General features: G+C 31.7%; 1 protein-coding gene and 1 long non-coding RNA gene across 2 annotated transcripts in view; both read right to left on the minus strand.

Moving 5' to 3' along the window:
• The window catches only part of LOC113512852 (putative leucine-rich repeat-containing protein DDB_G0290503), a 108853-nt gene that overhangs the window by 19719 nt on the left and 66710 nt on the right, over positions 1–22424 (minus strand). The gene's annotated exons all lie outside the window — the stretch shown is intronic.
• On the minus strand, positions 14925–16137 carry LOC128200643 (uncharacterized). Its single transcript, XR_008252827.1, has 2 exons — positions 15795–16137; positions 14925–15282 (listed from the first exon to the last, which is right to left on the minus strand). It is a non-coding gene; the product is annotated as an uncharacterized LOC128200643 (long non-coding RNA).

The raw sequence follows: 22424 nt of genomic DNA on the forward strand, positions 1-22424 counted from the left end.
CAAGTTTGTCTCCCTTTGTAAGTTTTCTCCTTTTCTATGCTTGTATTCTGAGGAATTGTTCAAAATGTTGTCCATAGGACTTTTATCATCGCACCGCTCATCGTCGATAGAGAATTACAAGTCACAGGGCGTATTAGGGTTTCTTCAGGGCCGCCAACGCGTACATGACATCCCTGGTATTGCAGGCGTCCACAGGCTACAGTCACCGTTTACCATCGGATAGGCTGTATATTGTTTGCCACCTTTGTGGTATAAAGAAAAAATAATGCTATATATATATATATATATATATATATATATATATATATATATATATATATATATATATATATATATATATATATTCTAAGTAGATTTGTTTTCAATTTGAATACATATTTTAGAATTGATGATGATTGACTAACAAGCTATGATACTTATCAATTAAAAGTTCAGCCTACCGGCTACATAAATACTTTTTGACATCAGTGCATGTCTATAAGATAAATTTTGTTTTTGTGTGGTAGAACTACGGCTTCACTCGTGAACAGTCTGTGTATTCTTTATAAGAACAGTCTAATATTTTCATAAGACCTAAATATTTTTCGCGGCACGTGCCAAATTATCATACTGAACCTTTTGTTGCATTATTCAGGATTAGAAACTGGCATAAATTAAGAACTTGAAACTTCCTTATATTACCATACTAGGAACAATAAAGAAGGCCAGCCATGCTCGGAATTTCACTGCATAGGATTAGTACACACACCATGTTTATAATCAACTAACTTCTATAAAAATAAGCTTGAATAGAAACAGGCTGCGTGCCTTATGTAGATACTTCACATACTGTCTTCGATTAGTAAAGTATTATATTTTGGGTTGTAAATATAGCCAGAGTATTAAGTAGAGTATGGAAAATGGAATTAGCAACTTAAAAATGTATGGAATTATTTAGTATCCAATGTAGGCGTATAGGGCAGGCTTAATGTTAAAAGCATTTTACCCACTTAACCTTTTAGGAACGTATGTACATAAATACATATACATTACATTCTAATGTATCTGTATATTTATTTGCAGATAAATAAAATCTATTTTTTTACATACAAAGAATACGAAGCGGCAAAGAATAAGAATCACAAAGAAACAAATAATGACGTTTACTATCTTTCCGTAATCACGAAGTAACATAAAAGAGTTATTATTAAATTGTAATAGTCCGCAGATTTCGATTATAAATTTGAAAAAGACAGAAGAGATAATTGTAAAAAAAACAGTTGAATAGTAAAGGAACCTTTTAAGAGGAACTCAGAACTTCTATGTTGTTCTATGTTATATTCTACTATTTGTACTGTTAACGGATTAGGTTGTATGTGTTATTTATATATCTTAATGGTTTTTAACGTAAATAACATAAGATCAACAGAATTTTAATGAATTGAAGATTCTACGCGAATAGTTCGGCATTGAAGAACTCGACGATATTGGTATATGCGACAAAGAACCAGTTTAGCAAGTTATACGTCGCCATTGAAATCAATCTACCTATGCATAAATTTAAATTTGCTAACATGGAAAACCACCGCGAAACCAGTATTTACTTTATAAATAAATATTTTATCTAAACATGTATCAATTTTATGAATATTGACGATAAAATTGTTATTTATTATACTTCTATAGTTTTTATTCCATAACGTTATTTTTAGTTTTTAACACTGCTAATCACATGATAATTATACGATAATACATATATATGTATTATGTTGTGTAGGATAAGATATAAAAAAATAATAAATCGCTAAAGATTTGTCGTTTAATTGTAACATCAATAAAAAATGCGAGATAAATGATTGTAAATCATTTATCATTTAAGTCTTTAATAAATTTCAAAAAACCGACTTCAATTGTGGCAAAACCAGTTATTTTGATTCAAAAACTAAACTACTGAACCGATTTTGATAAAATCTCTATTGGAAAAGTCTTTAAATACTTAAAAATTTAAAAACATCCTTCCATAAAAAAAATCTTAATAGTTTTAAAACTGATGGAGTTATGAAGTAACAAATATAAAAAAAATACAATCGATTTGAGAACCTTCTTTTTTGAAGTCGGTTGAAAAATAATATAGGACTAAAAGTGGTTTAAACGCTGTTGACTGCAAAAATAATTATAAAAACCAATCCTAATAGTGTAGATTCGTTTGTTTCAGCACTTTTGGACTCGTTGAGCAAAATACTTGTCTCAATTTTAAATAGGCAACAATGGAAGAACACAATTCAATTACAACCTGACATACTAATGATAATCAAGGACATCAACCTACCAAGCACCTGATGTGACCTCTCGATTAAATGACGAGAAATCTTTTTGGACAGGACGGCGTCATCAGATTAGTCATTATTTACATAGGATCAGGCATTTTAGCAAGATAAGTTAGTCCAATCCAACTGTCTATGTGTAATTGGAGCTTCCAACGCTGGAGGTACATTAAAAAACGAGCATAATTCGAATATATCAGATTGGATTTTTATGTTTATACTATTGCCAGACTAGTGATTTAGTAGGTCAAAGATACTGACCACCTATATATCAATTTGTAATCTGCTTACGATCACATCTACCTATCCTATTTCTCCCCTCCACCCACTAGAGCAGGATAATAGTATTATTACCCCGCTAAATAGTAATATAGTTTTATTTCAAACTTCTCTTCTTGCGCTGTTGTATTGTGCTTTGTTCCTTTAGTTGCCTTTTATAATGTAGTGAACGTGTAAAATACAATGTGTTACTAACACTACTTAACTACATCATACATGTAATTATTATATAACAAAAAAAAAATCGTTTTATTTTGTGTAATCAGGTACAAAAGATGTTGAACTCTATTACTTAGATATTTAATACTAATGTCCTAATCATAATTTGATTTATTATTAACAAACTACTATACTATTTTCTCTTAGCGTTGGTTACGTTTTTCAGATCAATAAAGCAACTAAAGTCACCCTTGAACGCATAAAACGCTATGAATCGAGACTTTACAGCACGGAAACGTTACATCAGCCTGGAGGGCCGGGTATCGATTGGTGACGTCACACCCCTCGCCTTACATCTACAAGGCATTGACCACCACTTATGCTATTTTATAATAGATGTATTAGATATAGTTAGACGCTAACCCTTATTACATTATAAGTTATTCAAAACTATGAGTGTGCTCATTCTTTGCATAAGTACATAGGATTAGTCGTAATGGGTATAACAACTCGGAACCCTCTGAAACTGAACAACTTTCCTCTAAAGGACATTGTTGAAATTAGCTTAATGCAAACAATTATATTGACACAATTTTCAACACATACAAAGTGAAAACGAAGTAGTTAGCCGTACGTAAAATTAAGAATTTATCTATGCCAAAATATAATATGTTATGACAGAAATTTTTTTAATCATCTGCATTCAAAATCGAAGAAATATTTTGATCCTGCCATATCTACTAAGGTAAGTAAAATAAATACTACATATATATATATATATATATATATATATATATATATATATATATATATATATATATATATATATATATATATATATATATATCAAACAGTTATGAGATCGTATGTTCAAAAATTTACGACTAACCTGTATTACGTACCTTTTATGTGATAAGTAATTAGTATTAAAGAAATCACTGCAATCTTGGAAAAAGAAGGAAATAAGATCAGACGACTTGATCAGCACCATTCCTTTAAGTAATAATATTTTCGTCTACCACAGTAGAAACAATCGACAGATAGCTATGATTGGAATTATAGTTTTTTTTTATAACAACGTAGACAAAATAAAAACTAATGCCAGATACCAATATAAGTTGGACCCGGATGCTCGTCATGTATATACATAGTCGTTCTTGTATACATATATACAGATATACACTTTATACTCGTAGTATGTAGTAAAAACGTTCGATAAGCTCCTCTCTCTGGTCATGTAGTAATCTGCAGTTACAATAATATATCCTCAAAGATAATTTTAAATATCTTTGCCAATACCGAATCGATTTTGATAATTGTTATATTTTTTACGGAATTAGAAATAGCAAAAATCTGACGGTGCACCTGATGGAAACGGATACAGACACCAATAATACACTATGGACGTCACAAAATAAAACGATGCCTATGATATTAGGAGTACTGCTATTTCTAAAGACTAAAGTGTTATTTCTCCGTATTCTGTAATTTTACTATCATATCCTACCCTTTAAACCGAAATACAGCCATGCAAGTATAGCTGGTTACTAGCAAAAACACAAGTAGAATAGAGGTAGACGACCCATGTAGACAACAGTTCCATAATGATTTTGTCACGTCCGAAATAGCTAAGCATTTCATAGATATTATACACTGTATATTCATTATATATTGTCAATGTAAAATTAAACGACTATCTCGTTACCCTAACTTAATATTACTCATCGCATACTATTCGCATCGCAAGTTGTCTGCGGGTGACTTAACATGAAATCGATTAGCTGCAGTCTTAAACGATTGTAGAATTAACAATTCAAATTATTAAAAATAATTCTAGACCTATGATAACGTTCGAGCGTTCGTGAGTCGTTTACCTCGACGCAACGCGGGGTAGCGCTGACGTGTCATCTTAGTAGGTATTATTGAGCGAGGGGGTAGTGAAAGGCGCATGCGCTAAGACATCGATCTGATGCCGGTCGCCGGCACCTCAGCCGCCGTCACTGGGGAGCACGCTGAGATGATAATGAGAAATGAAGTGTGGAGGTTGATAATTCTTCAACATAATAAGCTAACTAGGTAATTTTTAAAAAATATAAATACAGCTTTTTTCCAAATATACCTATTAGAAGTTTTATTACAAACTCAGGTACAACAGTGAATATATAAGAATTATTAACAGACGCATATAGTCGTATATATAATTTAGTTAAAATCCAAAATGTTATTTATTTCATACAGTAAGGTAACGGCCGGCTATCCTCTTAATAATTAACACGTAAATTCTTAGCAATATAGATTTATTTATTGTAATTTTTAGATCTTCTTTTTGCGGACTTGTCAGCTATTATGCCCTTGTCTCGAGTTCATTGCTCCTTATAAATTATATTAACCTACTTATATTCAAATAATTTCGTTTTAAAATAATATTTTAATTTTATGTTATTAAATTAGTTATAATTTATTTCAAATCTATGTAAATAAAAATCAGCATGTAAGCGCATCACTTCAGAACGGTAGCACCTATTTAGCTAATTTTTTTATTGTATTTGTAATTGTTAAAATAATGTTTGTACGAAAGAAATGTTTGAAAAATCATATAGAAAAGTGAAAAGATAGAAATAATGTATTGGGTTGACTGGAAGAGATCTCTGTCAGAGATAAGTCCACCCTTGCTCACAATATTTATAAATGCATTAACAATGTAATTTACAAGTGCAATAAAGAATATATAATTAAATAAGAAAAGATTTGGTCTAATTTTCTTTATTAGTACTCGTATCCCTGTGCGAAGTCGGAGTGGACAGGTAGGTTGTAAATTAAATAATTTCATTGAAATATACATATTATCAATATTTGTATTTAAATGTAAAAAATATTTCTTCCACTTGTTATGTCTAATAAGGTTCATAATGATCTATTTAAAATTGTTAATAATTAAAAAAAAACCAGCTGCGATATAATATTATGGAATATAATAAATAAGTATATTAATACTGATACTAAGGGATGTGGTCAGGTTTACATATATTGGTATTAGTTATATTCCCCTTAGAATTAATTTTTTCTAGAAGCTAAACTATGCTCCTTGACACCATGTCTTATATTTTGGTGTAAATTCCTTTAAAAATTCACCCCCTAAAGACATGGTAAATTTTTTTTACCAAAACTTATATCACACTCAATACAGTTCTTTTACACCCACCTTTCTACAACGCCCAGAATTTTCCCATTCTTGGCAAATTTCAAGATACTCGATCGATGAAACTGTTATTGCTACTTTGCTTGCTACAAAGGAGCTATCCAGAAAATCTGATTTGCAACAGAATATTATGGATTGTTTGTCGTTACTGAGAACTAGTACAGTTTGGGATTGCACTCAATTAAAATTACTGTTTTTCTAATAGAGGTTTATATCCTAAATTATATTAATTCATACTACAGTATGAAGCAGACTATAATTACTGAATAATCTTTTCAGTATATCAGAAATCAATAGTTCAATTGTGAACAAGTTCTAGTAATATAATTTATTCTATAATTTTATTATATATGCATTTTATTATATATACATTATTGTAACGGAAATAATAAGGTGAACATAATTTCACTTTCTGTACAGTGAAAAAGATGGATTCAACGTGAAAACAGTAAATAGGTTTCCGGCCCACCACTGCTTCCGGAGGCTGCGACAATCCTTGGCCCCATTTCAGAGGTAACCCGGACTTTAGCCCCGCAACCTTTGTGGGCTCACCTTGACAAGTTTTTCTGCTAATAATACACGTAATACCTCTACGTGTACTTTTATTACAGGTTTTGAAACATTCGTGAATACCTCTACATTAATAGATTATATTTAGTTGTAGTGAAATTGTGAACTAATAACCTCAGCAACAATTCCGATGGTAATGCGGTCTTTTAAGAACATAGGTAAAATAGTAGTTCTAACCTAGCTTTCTATCATATCATCATATCCACCGTTATCTGTACGTAGCTGCTGAACGTAGGTCTCCCCCATCTAAGGAACTGCCCCGTTCCTTATGACAGTTTACCATTGGGGGATACCACGCTGCCACCTATCTGAGATTGGCAACCGCAGTTTGACTTTGGTGATGTTCAAAAAGAGACGCTGCTGCCCATCCCTCGACCAATAAGTTCCCTTAGTCACCTCTTAAGACACCTACGGGAAATGATGAGATGGCCCCTTCTATACCGAGATCACACAGCAATATATCATACGTTGCAATTAATATTTAAAATATTTTATGTACACGTTATGTACAGCAGATTAAAAGATAGACTAGCTTTTATTCTTACTTCATTATCGTTTTTTAGTTTTATTTATCAAAATATGCAAATACATATTCAACATCAATAATTTCTGTTACAAATTGACAGTCAAAATGAAAATTGTAAAAATAATAAGAGTAAAAAATGAGCTTATCCATCTGTGTATAGTCGCGACTGCGAAGTTCTTAGATGAAGTAAATTTGATATTTCTAATAATAAAAAAATACAACCAAAAAATGCTTAATAACTCCAGAATAGTAGTGTCGCTTTACATGTAGTTGAAGCCTTGATTGATTATTGTTTTAGATGAAGAATGGCTTTTCGTAATCACGGAAGTGACAGCATATAGTACTGGAGGAACCGGGTCAAGGATCCCGTGACCCGGTCGTCTTTGGTTATTGATCTTTGACCCGGCTACAGATGCTGGCCTGGCTGACACATTGTCATACACTGCTCTCTAAAAATTATTTTTAATATAAAAGTTTTTAGTATTAGGCGATTCTAAAATGCAGTTTGAGTTCAAAATTTTATACTAGTATTTATAATTTTAATATTCTTGTTTTTTTTTTGCTTGTAATGGATGAACTTGAAAAATACTTAAATGATTATTAAAATTCTATTATATATAGGAAGCTAGATTATCATCGAGTAAAATGGTTGTATTTAAAAAAAAAATTGAGATCTATACAATAAATAATTCCAATAATGACCTAACTACCTGTACAAAGCCAGTGCAGGTCGATAGTAGAATATAAGATGCAGGTGGCCTTTATATGTGGAACTTACAAGCATAACAAGAAATAATAGAAAAAAAATACTGCTTATTTAATTCCAGTTACCATAAATTCTTTTTTCTTCTCTGTTCTTGAAATATTCTTTTTGTATCTTTAACACCACCTAACATTATTTTTAGTCATTATAACTTACAAAAAACATAGTGGTTATAACTTTTTTCCGTACGACAAACTGTTTACAAGAAATATTTATTTAGTATATTTCATGACATGTGCTCCTGCACTTATTTTATACCATTTTTGAGGTAGAGTATAAGTTGAACGATTGTTTTGTTTAAAATTGCAATTTAAGGCCCCTTCTGAAACATCATTCTTTGAATGGTAAAATTACTGCTTGAAATGAATTACTTTTTTTGTATATTTTAACGACAAAGTTAAATATATATTTAAAGTATTTGTTAATTATTAATACAACAAACTTTATGTAGGCATAGGACAATCTGCGGTTTGCCTGTTTTGTTGATCGTACAGGAAAACATGTTATTTTTCCTTGAAAGACGATTAATTAATAAGGACACGTCATAACTATAAAGGAAAAATATATAGAAACTGCGTACTAACTACTCAGAATGTAAGTGGGTAGGTAAGTATGGATAATAATTTGTTTAAATATTGCAGTGTAATAAATAATTAAAAATATTTTATTACATTTTTTACTACATTACTGTTAGATCGTTATACAATGGAACAAAGTACAAATAATTTAAATAATATCACAACTGTATTGTATAGTAATGCTATCATGGTTTGAAGGGTGGGATATGGCGTGAATTTACTGGGTACAGAGGAATAACACCTGAGTCCTCAGGAATATTATCATGGGCGAAACAGCATACTCTGTTATGTCCATGGTACTGCTCATGTCTATAGGCGACGGTTACCACTTTCCATCAGGTGGGCCGTCAGCTTGTTTGCCATTCTAAGTTTTATAAAAAAAAAAAAAAAAAAAATATCAAGAATAACAGAACCTCGATTATTTTTATTACATTGACATACTAACTGCATTCATTGACACAATAGAAATATAGTTATTTTTTTAAAGCCACTAATTTATAATTTATTAATTCCATTTATAATTTGCTTTATTTATCTTACAATCATTAACAAAATTATTTACTACATGCGTAGAAGAAATAGCTGTTCCATTAGATTAAAGGACAATGCACAAAACTTTCAGTAAGTAGGTACAGTTGATGAATAGAACAACGAAAAAAATTTTATTAGAAAACAACGTTTTACTTAGCACGTTTACAGGTAGATTTTGTCTCGCAAAAAAATTATCGCTGATTTTTATGACGTAAAATCTACTATGTATATTGTTTTTATTTCTATTTATTTGTTTATTATGTTGCATCCTCAATTGCATTTTTTATATTTCCTGTCTATGATTAACTTGTAGATGACGCCATATGATGTTAAGTCCGCTTTTTACATTGTTTAGGTGTATTAAAGGTCAAAAAATAAATAAAATCTACTACAAAGTTTTGCCAAATATCTATTAATAATCGCACTATTCTTACTTTAAACCTAATTGGATGTACAGTTGGACAGCGAAATACTACATATTTATGAATAATGTACATTAAATTAAAAATATTTGGGTATTGGATTGAAAGAAAATCGTTTGTTCTAAATAAAAATAAAAACGAACCCTCATATTTTACTAGTGTTCAAGGTAATATACTTAAGAAATTTAACAATAGGCTTCTTAGTAAAAAAGAATAAAATTTCAAAATGCATAAGCATTTAAGCACTTGCAGCCATTGATTACTATCTACACGTGGAGTAGTTGCCGATTATACAATACTGAGAATGTCATGTAAAACCTAATAAACATAAGCAAACAAACATAGTACGAGTACAGACAAACATAGAGGGGCCTTGTGTTATGGTATCTGTTAGCGATCAGGTTTTAAGTCTCTAGCGATTGCTAGGAATACTTCTAATCTACATGGTTTATTCTCGTATTAGTCTCATATTAATTTTGTTCCGACGATACTTGATAATTGTTGTCGCCATTTTGTGCAGAAAAATCACACAGAAATAGACAGACAGACATTCAGATTGATTTTTACAGTAAAATAAAAAAGATTAGTTAATTGTGGAAATGAAATGGAAATGCAGTTCACACAAAGATGTTTTAGAAAGTACTATCTATAACTGTTAATAGAAATTAGCAATTGTCCACACCGATCAGCTGTTCCCTGCGGTTGCGTTCGCGCGATCCCCGGTATCTCCCGTTCCCATGGGAATTCGATAAGTCCCTTCGTAGTGTTCATTTAAATAAAGAACCCTTATGCAAAATTTCAAATTACTGAACTCAGCGCTTTTGAATGTGAGTTGTTTCAAAAGTCAATCAATCGAATACCGTCTTGATATGTTTTTTATTATTATAAGCTACAACCTCCATTCAAATTTGCCCGACTTATCGCAACTAAATAACGAACATCTAAACATCTTTAGGTACATTTTAAAGTTCAGGTTAAATCGAAATTATTAGCATTTTTTAGTAAAAATATATATAAAAAAAATACACGGGTAAAAAAGCGACTAAAAATGTTAAGCCTTTCATATCATACTACACATGTAGACACATCACATTAGCAATGTTAATGCGAAAGTTCAAAATGTTTTTTGGAAATAAATTTTGTTTAACTGGAAAACCCTTGTTTTAAAAAAAAAAAAAAGAATGAGATCATTTTGATTTCATATCGTATATATGTCTCATTTAAGACTAGATAGATAAATATACTTCAGAATTTATTTCATATTCGTAATACGTAACCACTGCAAGTTTAAAAAATATCGCCATTTATTTTTCCATTTTACGCAGCTGTCGAGCCTTGTGTAAATATTGGCGATAAGTTATCACTTATCATTATCATAAGTGTTTGTTCGTAAGTCTGCAAATAGACACATCCTCTTGGAATCGGAAAGTGTTTAAGTAAGTCGAATATTAGTTACTGATTGGTTTACAGGAAACGGAAAAAGTTTGTCGCCGTTAAGTCTCCGTAATCTTGCTTGCAAATATGTATATTCCTTCTAGACATTTAAATTACCTTTACATGGTTTGAAAAGAATAATACAAAGTTTAAGAATTTGTTTTACTAAAAACCATTTAACTCAATTCACTAAAATTAAAAGCACAAAAACACACAGATTTACATAATTATACAAGGTAGTGTAAGAAAGTATCAAATTGTATGATGTTTACGTCAAAAAGGCATGTACGTGCATACAAACATTCTTCTATTATAAACAAAGCACGTAGATATTAAAAGTTATTTTTGGTATTAAATTGTTTTAGAGAAACTAATAGTCAATTTGCTTAAAATATAATTTTTTTACCAACTACATAAAGAAAATGGGTTTAAAATTTATTGTAGCATTTCTTTTTATCGGACAAATTTTCTCTTTTCAATGGTATCAATTCATGAACCATATTGTTCTTGCTTTACAAGGAGATGTCTGCTAGTCATACGAAGTTAAGTAAAACGTTAATAAAAAAAAATTTTGCTTTACAAAAAAGTCTTCAATTATGGCAAAACCAGTTATTATTCTTTAATTTAAATAAAAAACTACTAAACTGGTTTTGAAAATTTCTCTGGGATCAATTTATAAATAGGTATATAATGCCTTTGAGATAAAAAATAATTTTCTAAATCGGTTTTCAACTGACGAAATTATGAGGTAACAAACAAGCATCAAAATAATACAACCGAATTGAGAACCTTGTTTTTGAAGTCGCTTGAAAGATAGGACTCGCCGTATTAGTATAAAAAGCTTAATTAAACTTTGTTGTAGTTTATAAATCCATATTTCAACGAAAATAAAAAAAAAATATTTGGACTTCATCCTGAATATAAATCAATGTCCACATCTGTACAACTTCATATGTTAATTACTATAACAGTTTATAATACGTCCGTTATGTTCTTAATATATATATATATATATATATATATATATATATATATATATATATATATATATATATATATATATATATATCAAAATATAACCAATTATCAGCACCTAAGCTTCAGACTTCTCAATATATCATTGATATAATGACATAAGGTGACGAACCCTTAATGATGTCATCAAGTCATGCTGACTGCTATGTCGTCTGACGCATGAGATTATATATCTGTGTACTATGTAATAAATACCTTCCTATTATTAACTAAATATTACATATTTAAATAAATACTGTTATCTAATAGGTAATTAACATTAAAAAGGAATTTACCGATACTGAATCGATTTAAAAAAATGTTATAGTGTATGCCAATACAATGTTTTTATTTTACTTGTCTCTTCTGCCAAGTAGCTATACACTTACTTACACCGCTATATTTAAAGTGTAAGATATAGCAATAAAATAATTATTTAATCCAAGAACGCATTCAAGTTTTGGTAACCCTATTTATCGGTTAATCAGGATTTTTTACAAAGAAAAACAACAGCTTCAATAATCTTAAATGTAATACTGAACCAACACGACTTGTAAACTCTACTGATTTAAATTAATAAATCAATCTAGAATTGGCGACGTCATCACGCAACATAACCACAAAAAATAGAGAGTCGAGGAAACTTTTTTTCGAAATCGGGTAAAAAAGAGGGAACCACATTATGACAATAAAAAAAACTGTGTGGTAACCCTAATGTTACGTGGTGCTCGATAACGTCCACGTCGGGCCGGCGTGCTTGTCGTCGCTGATAGATAACCACTATCACTGGAACTTCGGGGAACTTTCCACTCTACGCGATTATTTACTGATCATGTTTTCGTTGCCGGATGTTTATCTAAAAAAAAAAAATTGTTGGCGAATTTTGATTTGTCGATGCCACCGGTGTGTGTAAATACTTTAATTAAAGGCGCGTGAACTCGCAGTCTGATTTCAGTATAGCAAGATCAATTAAAAAACTATGTCACGTAATAACTTATTTTTGAGCAGTGTCTCACAAAATAATACAAACACACTATCTATTAGTGTAAGATCAGGGCTTATCGCTAACCGATAGACATTAAATTTTGAATAATATTTATTACCTATACAATTACAAAAGTGTCCTATTTTTTTTAATGGGTGATAATGAAATGGTAACACCGTCTGAGCTAACGGTTTATCCTGGCGGGATACCAGTAACTTATCAGTAGAGGATGAAAACAGGTTAGTTAGCCCATTGTGCGGAATTAACCAAGAATTGGTTACGATAGTTTTCAGGGTGAACCACGTAGAGATCGATTTAATAGGGTATATCGCTAGCAATAGGGATGTTCAAGCCCCATTAGCAACAATCCCTTTCCCTCTAATAGTGTCATATTGTATTGTAATCCAAATACATAGTCGTGTAAAGTTTCAATGCACTATTATAAGTTAAAATGATAAAGTGTATTTGTTATAGCTATAATAAAAAATAGTAATTAATTATTTAACACGCTGTGATTAAAAAAAAATTAATACAGAATTATACACAAGGTAAAAAATTAAGTGTTTATTTGAAAAAGCTAAATCCTTTTATTCAAGACTTTTAACGATCCAAGCAATAATCAAAAAATTTGGCGTAAACGTATTTTTTTTTTTATTTAGAAGTATTTTGTGTACATTTGATTCCACTCCATCAAATTTATATTATTGCGAAAAAAAAAACATACATGACCGAAGCCGCGAATAACAGTTAGTAAAGTTATTTTTTTCTGAACTAACAAATATATATGTATATATGAGAGCCTTAGTTTCATATAACTTGGCTTATACTAACCTACGTTGTCAATTTGATATAAGTATTATCGTGAATTCTCGAATATTTATCAGATAACGCACTTAGCAATTGAGACAAACAGGCATTTGTTTGCTTTATGACGTTATAAATAGCGTGAAGTGGAGTTGGTAACTGCTGCTCCTAATAAATAGACAGATATTTTAGTTAATTTTACGATTTTACTTTTTTTATAACTTGAAATGAAAAACAAACTAAGTGTTGTCTATAGAGATAGACATGAAAAGCAATATGCAAGATTTGTTACTCAAGAGAACCTTTTAAACGTTTAAATTATTATCTGGATTTAATACGACATTATTTTAGGTAAATATCTCCTATGGCCAGGTATTATTATAAAAATAAAATTGTAAACGAGTACTATAGTTTTTACAACCAACCAACCAACAATCCACATTACGAGTACCATACTATAATATTATGTATAATGTTGCAAAACAGATATGGTTATCTACAAGATAAAACTGTTAGGTACTCAACACTACCAAAATGTCGTCGTAATACATCCAAGTTTGTTTAAGAATATTGTTATATACATACATATATACATACATACATTAATACATATCTGTCACTGAATATTGTACTTTATCATCATATCAGCCATTAACTGTCTACTGCTGAACATAAGCCTCCCCCTTAGGAGTTTTGCCAGTAGTTGCCACGCTAAGCAGGCAGATTGGCCACCGCTGTTAGGCTTTAAAAATATTTTAAGAGGGACGTTGCTGCTCATCCATCGCCGTTCTTAGTCGCTTATAACACCCACGGGAAAGGAAGGGGTGGCCTATTCTATGTCAGGACCATACGGCCAAATAGCTAATACATATTTGGATATAAATATTCTTTATAATATGAGTACACAGTATTTTTTTTACGGATTAATCCAGAATATGGTCCATCTATATAAATACTAAATTTCTTTCTAATCCGTTTAGCCATGTAATTGAGTAACAAATTTTTAAAATACTTCTAATAATAAAAATATAAAAGTTTGTAAATATATCTGGACATATTTACAAACTTTTATATTTTTATTATTAGAAGGATTTTAAAGTTTATAAAGATGTTTAAATACTCAATAATGCTTAAATGACTGAACAGATTAGTAGTATTTTTGGTAAGCACATGTATATCCTTTTATATGTAGAATACATTTAATTCTAATCTATTCTGGCAAAGAACAGGTCTCTCTATATAAAAAATAACCTACATGAACAAGATCAACTTATACCGGCCAAAGAAGAATTTTTCTTCTTTTAAATGATATAATTAAAATGCTATCAAAAACTTTAATTGTAATAAAATTAATATGGAATCAATACGAGAATAAATTTTATTCACTTAAAAAATATCAAATATAATACAGAAAAGATATCGCGTAACATGCAAATTCCATCAAAAATAATTATAATGATTTGCCAATTGCATGACAATATATTTTTTTAATAAAATAATTAAATCTTAAGTGCACTGTGAAGATTGACTTAAATAGTAGATTTTGTATTAGATTATTCTTTTATAATTATAGTACCGTTCATTAAAAAAATGAATAATATTTTAGGATTTTCATATATTCCTTCTTTTACAATTTTCATGATAGGTTAGTGTGTCAGTACGGTATAGCCACGGGTACGGATGTGCTTGACTTGGCGGCAACACTTCCGTGCCCCCTGAAAAATATAGGCAAATTGAAAATGTTCTCTATTACAAAAATTAATGAAAAGTGATTATGAAATAGCATAAAAGAATATCATATGGAAAGGTAAAATACTTATAAAGTATTCACTCTGAGTATGTATGTGTGTATAATATAGAGGTCAATCCGATTCTATTTTAAAATAAAAAAAAAACTCATGATAAGGCCACACCTTATCACGAATCATTGTTTATAAAAAAATAATAGTACTTTTATCTTTTGCCGATTGCAACACTTATGGCAAATGATTCTTTTTAGGGTCTCATTCTCACATATAGAACCACAGAAGCTTTCCAATTTACATTATAAATGTATTTATAATAAAAAATATTTTGATGTTTCACACACAATCACATTCAAATCGATTTGAATCAAATTTAGTATATAGGTGAACCCTGACCATATATTATTTATATTATTTCACGAAGACAAATCTAAAGTCTACAGTACAGTTAGTAAGTAATAGTACAAGATAGAGGTACTTACAACATAATCCTAATGTCTACATTTCATTAAACTTTAGAGAGATACACACTGAAGTCTTGTCATTAGGGTCTGCCACTATCATATTATTCCAATGGCAAGAAAGATATACTATTTACTATAAAGTAATAATTTGTTTATGCATTCTGTTGTTGTTGTCAATTTTAGTTTATTTATTTTATTTAATTTTAATACTTTACATGGGAGACATGAAAAGGATGTACATGTAATATAGCCTTATTATGTTCATGTGTCGTTTGAGTGTGTAGTTACTCAAAATTATAATTTTATAAAATCAACATTTGTTCGAAAGAAGCAATAGTTAGTACTTTATGTATATCTTTGCTTTGTATATTAATATCAATAGGTATTTTTTTATCGAGGCAGTAAGAAACACTATAATTGTGTAATCTTAATTTTTGTGCTACTTTGTGACTACTAGTCTTGTCATATTATTATAAGTAATTTATACTTTTTTCTTAGGAAAAAGAGTACATCTAATGAATGATATTATTCAGTGAAAAGTTTCTTTAATGTAGGTGTAAAATAAATAAATAAACAGTTAATAACATATAATAATGTTAAAAAAACCTAATATAACGCTTACTTTTTTAATAGGTATATAAATTGTTCACCTATCATCATTAGTCTACGAGTGGCTCTCGTCGGTTGTTAAATGATATCGTGAGGATATTTTGCTATGTTTGCAATATAAATATTATTATATGACTAAACAGCAAACAAGCTGAAGGTAGATCTAACGGGAAATAGCAATCCTCGCCTATATGCTCGTAAAAAACAACATAATATACATCATAGAATATTATTGTAACGTCCATGGTACCTTAAAACACATTTTATGCTGGAAACTGTAAAATAATTTTCCACTTACAGAAGTATATATAAAAATTTTAAGCTGTTAATTTTTACTGCGCTATCGCAATGAAAATGTATTAATATTAGCTTCATTACACTTCGATATAATATTAATTCAAAAATAATTTGTACCTCTCAAAAATCTATATCAACATTAGGAATAGAGTATACTCTTGCAACTTATTAACTGCAAAAAATTAACAAAATCGGTTCGGAATTGGAAAAGATTTCTCGTTAACGTATATTTTTTATGCAACTTTTAAATTAAGTAAATTAGGAACCTTCTACTTTTGGAAATCCCTTAAATATTTTTTATACTTGTACAATATCTAAAAATAATAAATTTAATAATAATTTACTATTATTATATATATATATTGATAATATATAAATAAGTATATATTGATATTCGATATAGAAGTAGGTCGTCTGTGACTGTATTATATTTATTTTTGTGTGAACAATGTAGTATTACACGTCATTCAATAAAATTACCACAATAAAAAATTCATCATCAAGCATATTTGTTGAAAATATCAATATTATCATTCCGATCAATCATGCCTTCGGCGTCAACGTGGGAAGCTATATTTATAATCAATTCTCAAATAAATAAGAAATTATTGATCGCTACGGGATAAGATTACAGGACTTGCGTCAGCTTGGATATAAATTTATCGCTTATCACACATAAGCCACAGTCACGGACCTTTATATAGAACAGTTTCCCGTTATCGTGACATTATCAGTTTACCTAGATGTGGAATTTTTAATTTCATTAGTATCGTACGATGTATTGATATGATATCTTAACGCTCCAACTATTCAAGTAGTTTCAAAGAATTTTACATTTCAGTGTCATAAGTTTTCAAGTTACACATACCTACATACGTACGTACGTTAACGTTGAGCTTAGGTGTGGCATTATCTACACTTGTTTCGGTTCATATCTCCTGCATTAAAGATTTTATTTATAAGATTACAAGGCTATGCTGCAATCTTTAGTTACTTCCATTCTAAGTGAACGCAATATTTGATGATAGGATCAATAATAAGCTTCTAAAGTTTTTACTTATATTTTTTATGTATGAAGTTAAGGTCATGGAAGTAAATATAATATAAACACATTGAAACATTGGTATGTTAATAAACAATAACATTACACTCGTAGATGTTGTCACTTAGTGTTTCAATTCTAATTGTATCCCTTTTTGGTGACTCACTGTTAATGATTTTACAACATGAGTTACACTGTCTATCAGTTATATAAATACCAGTTGATATTCCTTCTACCCATATAGGGGTAATCTACAAAGCCACAATAATAGCAAGGAATAATATGAGTATTGAGAAGCACTGTTCAGTGTTTTGTTTTGTTCAAAATTAATCTATGAAAATATTAGCATAAAGTATCCAATCAACATTAGAAACAATCTATAATATTTTAGTCTTCGTAAAATTCGAACTAGACTCTGTAAAACCAAATATAGTAGTTACATATGAGTCATCTGAGGACCTCGAGTCAACACAATAATACGAGTACTATATTTACAAGTTCCACCACATCACTGTTACTACTGTCTCGGTCTTATCAATGTTGTTATGAATTGTCATCATTTTAATTATGACTATTATTGAATTATTGAGTCACAATTAACATTTATCTGGAAAGTTTTAACAAGAGAACAAGTGAATGCTTTATGCTTACAGTACAATTATGTGCTTCGTATTGTATTATAATCAAAACAATTAATAATGTTAGAACTTGTGTATGTATGTAAATGCATAGCGTTCTCTTATATAACTCATAATCTGATATCAATAATTTCGTCATACCTGTCAATCTGAATATTTATTTATGTTACAAAATCATAAATTAAATTTATCGTTTGTAACTCTTTACAACACAATTAATCTCTTTACCGACACAAAACAAAACTTTCAGTTGAGATTTTTTGTACGTGGAAGTCCGTGAAATGTTTTACCAAACGATTAAAAATTGACTATGTTATGCTCAATGACTTTGGAGTTTTTACTCCATCTGACACACATGGACTATGTATCAACTTATTGGTTATTCTCTGTATATATATAAAAAAAAATATTTGAATCAAATGAAAATCATCAGGGAGGCGTGAAATCCAAAGGGTATCTATATGAAGATTGTAAATATCACACCAATGAAATAACAAATTACTGCTAATATCACAAGCTGTCGTGAAGTATTGGGTACCTACCTACTTTTGATAATATTCTGAAGGTAATATCAACGTCTGTTGTTATTATACCGTCTAGTAGATAATATTTTTATTTACTTCATGTTGATATTGATCGATAGGTTTTGAGGCACCACACTTCTTTAGAAAACCGTATTAATTGCGGTTAGTTCTTTTTTCAAACATAGTTTTTGTAAGAGGATGTCGAAAGAAGAATTCAAATTGCGTGCCTTGTAAAACGGTTTTATAATGTGCGCCCTAATAAATAAAGGTATCACTGTTATACCTACCTATTTATTTGCGCGTGATGTCTGCGAAGGCTTATCGGAGCTACCACATTTTGGTAGATCTATTTGGTTGCTTAATGTTGCTGTTGTTGAAGGTTTAATTCCTAACAATTAATTTAATATAAGTCTATTATTGTAATTTAGTTTAAGTCGTAACAATTTAGGGAACCTCTATTAATTACTTATCTCTATATGAGAGTTAGGTTTACAAATGAAAATGAAATAGTCTCTATTTCATTCCTGTGCCATCGCGATGTATTCAACAATAATCAACCAAGAGAAACCGCGTGAAGTTCGACCTGACGACATATATATTTAGCAATGCTTGCATATGGGTGACGTGAATTTGTCAACGAAAAAAGATAGCAACAATAAATATAATATGCAGGATTAATAGACGTGTGTGTTGCCAGCGTTTTAAGAATACATAATGATCTTTTTTTAAAACATTTATCTCTGTTCGAAAATACTGCCGCTGGAAATTATTCATGCCATAGCATGGTCATGAGTGAAAAGAAATAGCTGAAGAAGCATGCAGTACAAACATGCCCTAATTATTACATATTATTTCAGAGATTCGGTACCTTCGTAATGAAATAAAATCAGACGGTTTAAATGTTTATCTTAATGTTTATAATTTATTATGTTATTGTTGAGTATAATTGCGGATTCGATGATATATTTTATTGATACTGACCTATAGTTTGTGATAATCAGCCGAACAAAAACGGCCATGGAAACGGAAGCACATTATTTTACCTACACTCAGCGTCGGCATATAGGAATAATATAGCTACAAAGTATTTCTATGCATATCACTACGTACACTAGTGAGTTTTATTTATTTTTAAATTAAATCGGATAATTTACAAGTCTATTTTAATTAAGAGCTCAATTATTTATACGTAGATTGTTTGTTGAGAATTACAATTTAGTGGAAATTTTGCGCTGTTAACCTATAAACCCTGTTATTTATTGTACTTTTGATCTTTAGCAAAGTTTATCATACAAATAACAAGAGGCTCATTATGTAAAATATTCTCAATTAAAAAAGAAGAGAATTTTATGGGCTACACAACCACAAGCAGATAAATTTTATATAAGTGTCTATCAAATGAGTCTATTTGTTCGCGATATTATTTGTATATATGTAATCGTGATTTATAGTCCCTAGTTTAATCGTTCTTGTATACTGTTATTTTATATAGATTTTACATAGATTTATGAACCTATAGTGTAAGTTAAATAAAGTATTCCTTTGTGTGTTGTCATTATTACCTACAAATAGAAATAGAAATAAAATTGTAACAATAAATAGAATTAAGAAATTGTAAATTGCAATAAATAAATAAACGCTATATCGATCTACGCGTCTCGTTCAGTGTGTACATGTCTGAAGTCATCGCAGCAGCATCAATACAAAACTCGACCGAGCAACCGCGGCAGACGACAATCGTACGCAACGCGGCTACACCATCTTGTGCACCACCGTACCTGCTCCACCGTGTGCACCGCCGCACTAGCACCATCGAAGCGGTATCAATGTGCCCCGCCATCGCCTCAACGTCGCACCGCACGGATCCAGCGAACTCATCGTAGCCAGCACCAAGGAGAAGACGTTGTCTGGTGCGTTTTTTTTTCATCGGAGCGGACAAAACCCCGCCTACCCAAGATTGAATCCGGGGACAGCATCCCCAGAATAGTCAACCTGTGAAGCAGGTGAATCCGAAGAATTTGTTATTTTCTCCCCCTCTCCCGCTCCCGCGCCGCGCAACGTGCTAATCGGGAATTACGCGAATATGCAGGCGTAACCATCCCTCGCGCCGGTTTACCGGCGCACTCAGTGCAAGCTCAGCGCGGCGAACAAGTGCCGAGTGATAGTGCAAACAGTGTTGCAAATTACCGGCATCAACAGCAGCATCCAGCAACGAGGACCACCACAGAGGGGCCCTCACAACAACAAGCCGCCGTTCCCCCATCGCCCGCATCACCGTCGCCATCGGAAGACTTCGCGGAGGCGGGCACCTCGTTTAAATATTGATGACCTGTCAGGGAATATTTATCGGAGAGATCTTTGATGGAGCTGGCAAGAGAGATGGGTGATCGTTCCAACTCATAGATTCCGCGGCAAACGAGGGACACAAGCGTCCCTGCCAAAAGCCTTCACCGCCGCAAATATCAATAACAGAGAGCCAAGGCTGAGACATGTTAAACTCCAATATCAAATTTTACAGGGCCAGACATACGCGGGCGCAGTAAGGGCCCCTTATGACGAAAAACCAAGGCGCGCCTCAAGCACAGCAAGAGACACTGCACCGCCTCCGCCCCCGCCAGCGGCAAAAGACCCAGAAAAATTGTGGAATATGCGCCACTTCAAGAACCTGAAAAAGTTGTTGAACTTGGCAAGGGGGTGAGATTTCGAGGATGAGTAATAATAATCGAGAAAACAGAAAAAATAATTTCTTACTGCCAGCGTTTTTTATTTATATTGCCGACGCCCTGAAAGCTGGGATACGTTCCGAAAATCCGTCAAATCAAACATATAATTAAAATTAATTAAAACGCACAGATCAAGCGCACCCCAGGCATCAATTGCTATTGATGAATTAAAGAAAAAAGCAAAGTTTCAGGCATTCCTCCCATGGGTGTAGGAAGATGGCATGTGTCCGCTGCGGGGGTGAACACTAGCCAGGGACTGTTGCGGAGAGGAGCCTCCGACCTGTGATCTAACAACCCCGCCTGCCCTGCCGAGAACAACAAGCCAACTCGCCGGGCGAGATAGGACGCTCCCAGGCGGCACCAACGAATCCAACCTTCTCTCGAGAATGCCTGAAAAAAAGAAGAAAGGGAAACGCTAAATGTCTGAGGCCGCGCCGGTGCAAAAACAACCCGTCCGCTTGCGGTCGGCCCCCACTAAATACGAAGCCGCCACACAAAAGACCGCATCAAGCGCGGCGCCACAACACGAAAGTGTCAAGGGGAAGATGGCGAAGCAGCCACTGGAATCCAGCACCTCCAACAACAACCACTTGATGAGGGCGATGATTAACATCTTGATGGAGGGTCGCGGTACAAACCGGCGCAGACCCATGCCGGTAATAACCGCGCTGGTGAAACTATCAGCAGCATGATAAGAATAGTTCACTGGAACGCGGACGGGATCCGCAAGAAGCTGCCCCTACTGAAACTGATGCTCGTGGAGTACAAAGTCGACGTGTGTCTCATCTCGGAGACGATGCTAGGGGCCGCCGACG

The sequence above is a fragment of the Galleria mellonella genome, unplaced genomic scaffold (assembly GCF_026898425.1).
Source record: "Galleria mellonella isolate WM207_F2 unplaced genomic scaffold, CSIRO_AGI_GalMel_v1 utg23, whole genome shotgun sequence".
NCBI lineage: Eukaryota > Metazoa > Arthropoda > Insecta > Lepidoptera > Pyralidae > Galleria > Galleria mellonella.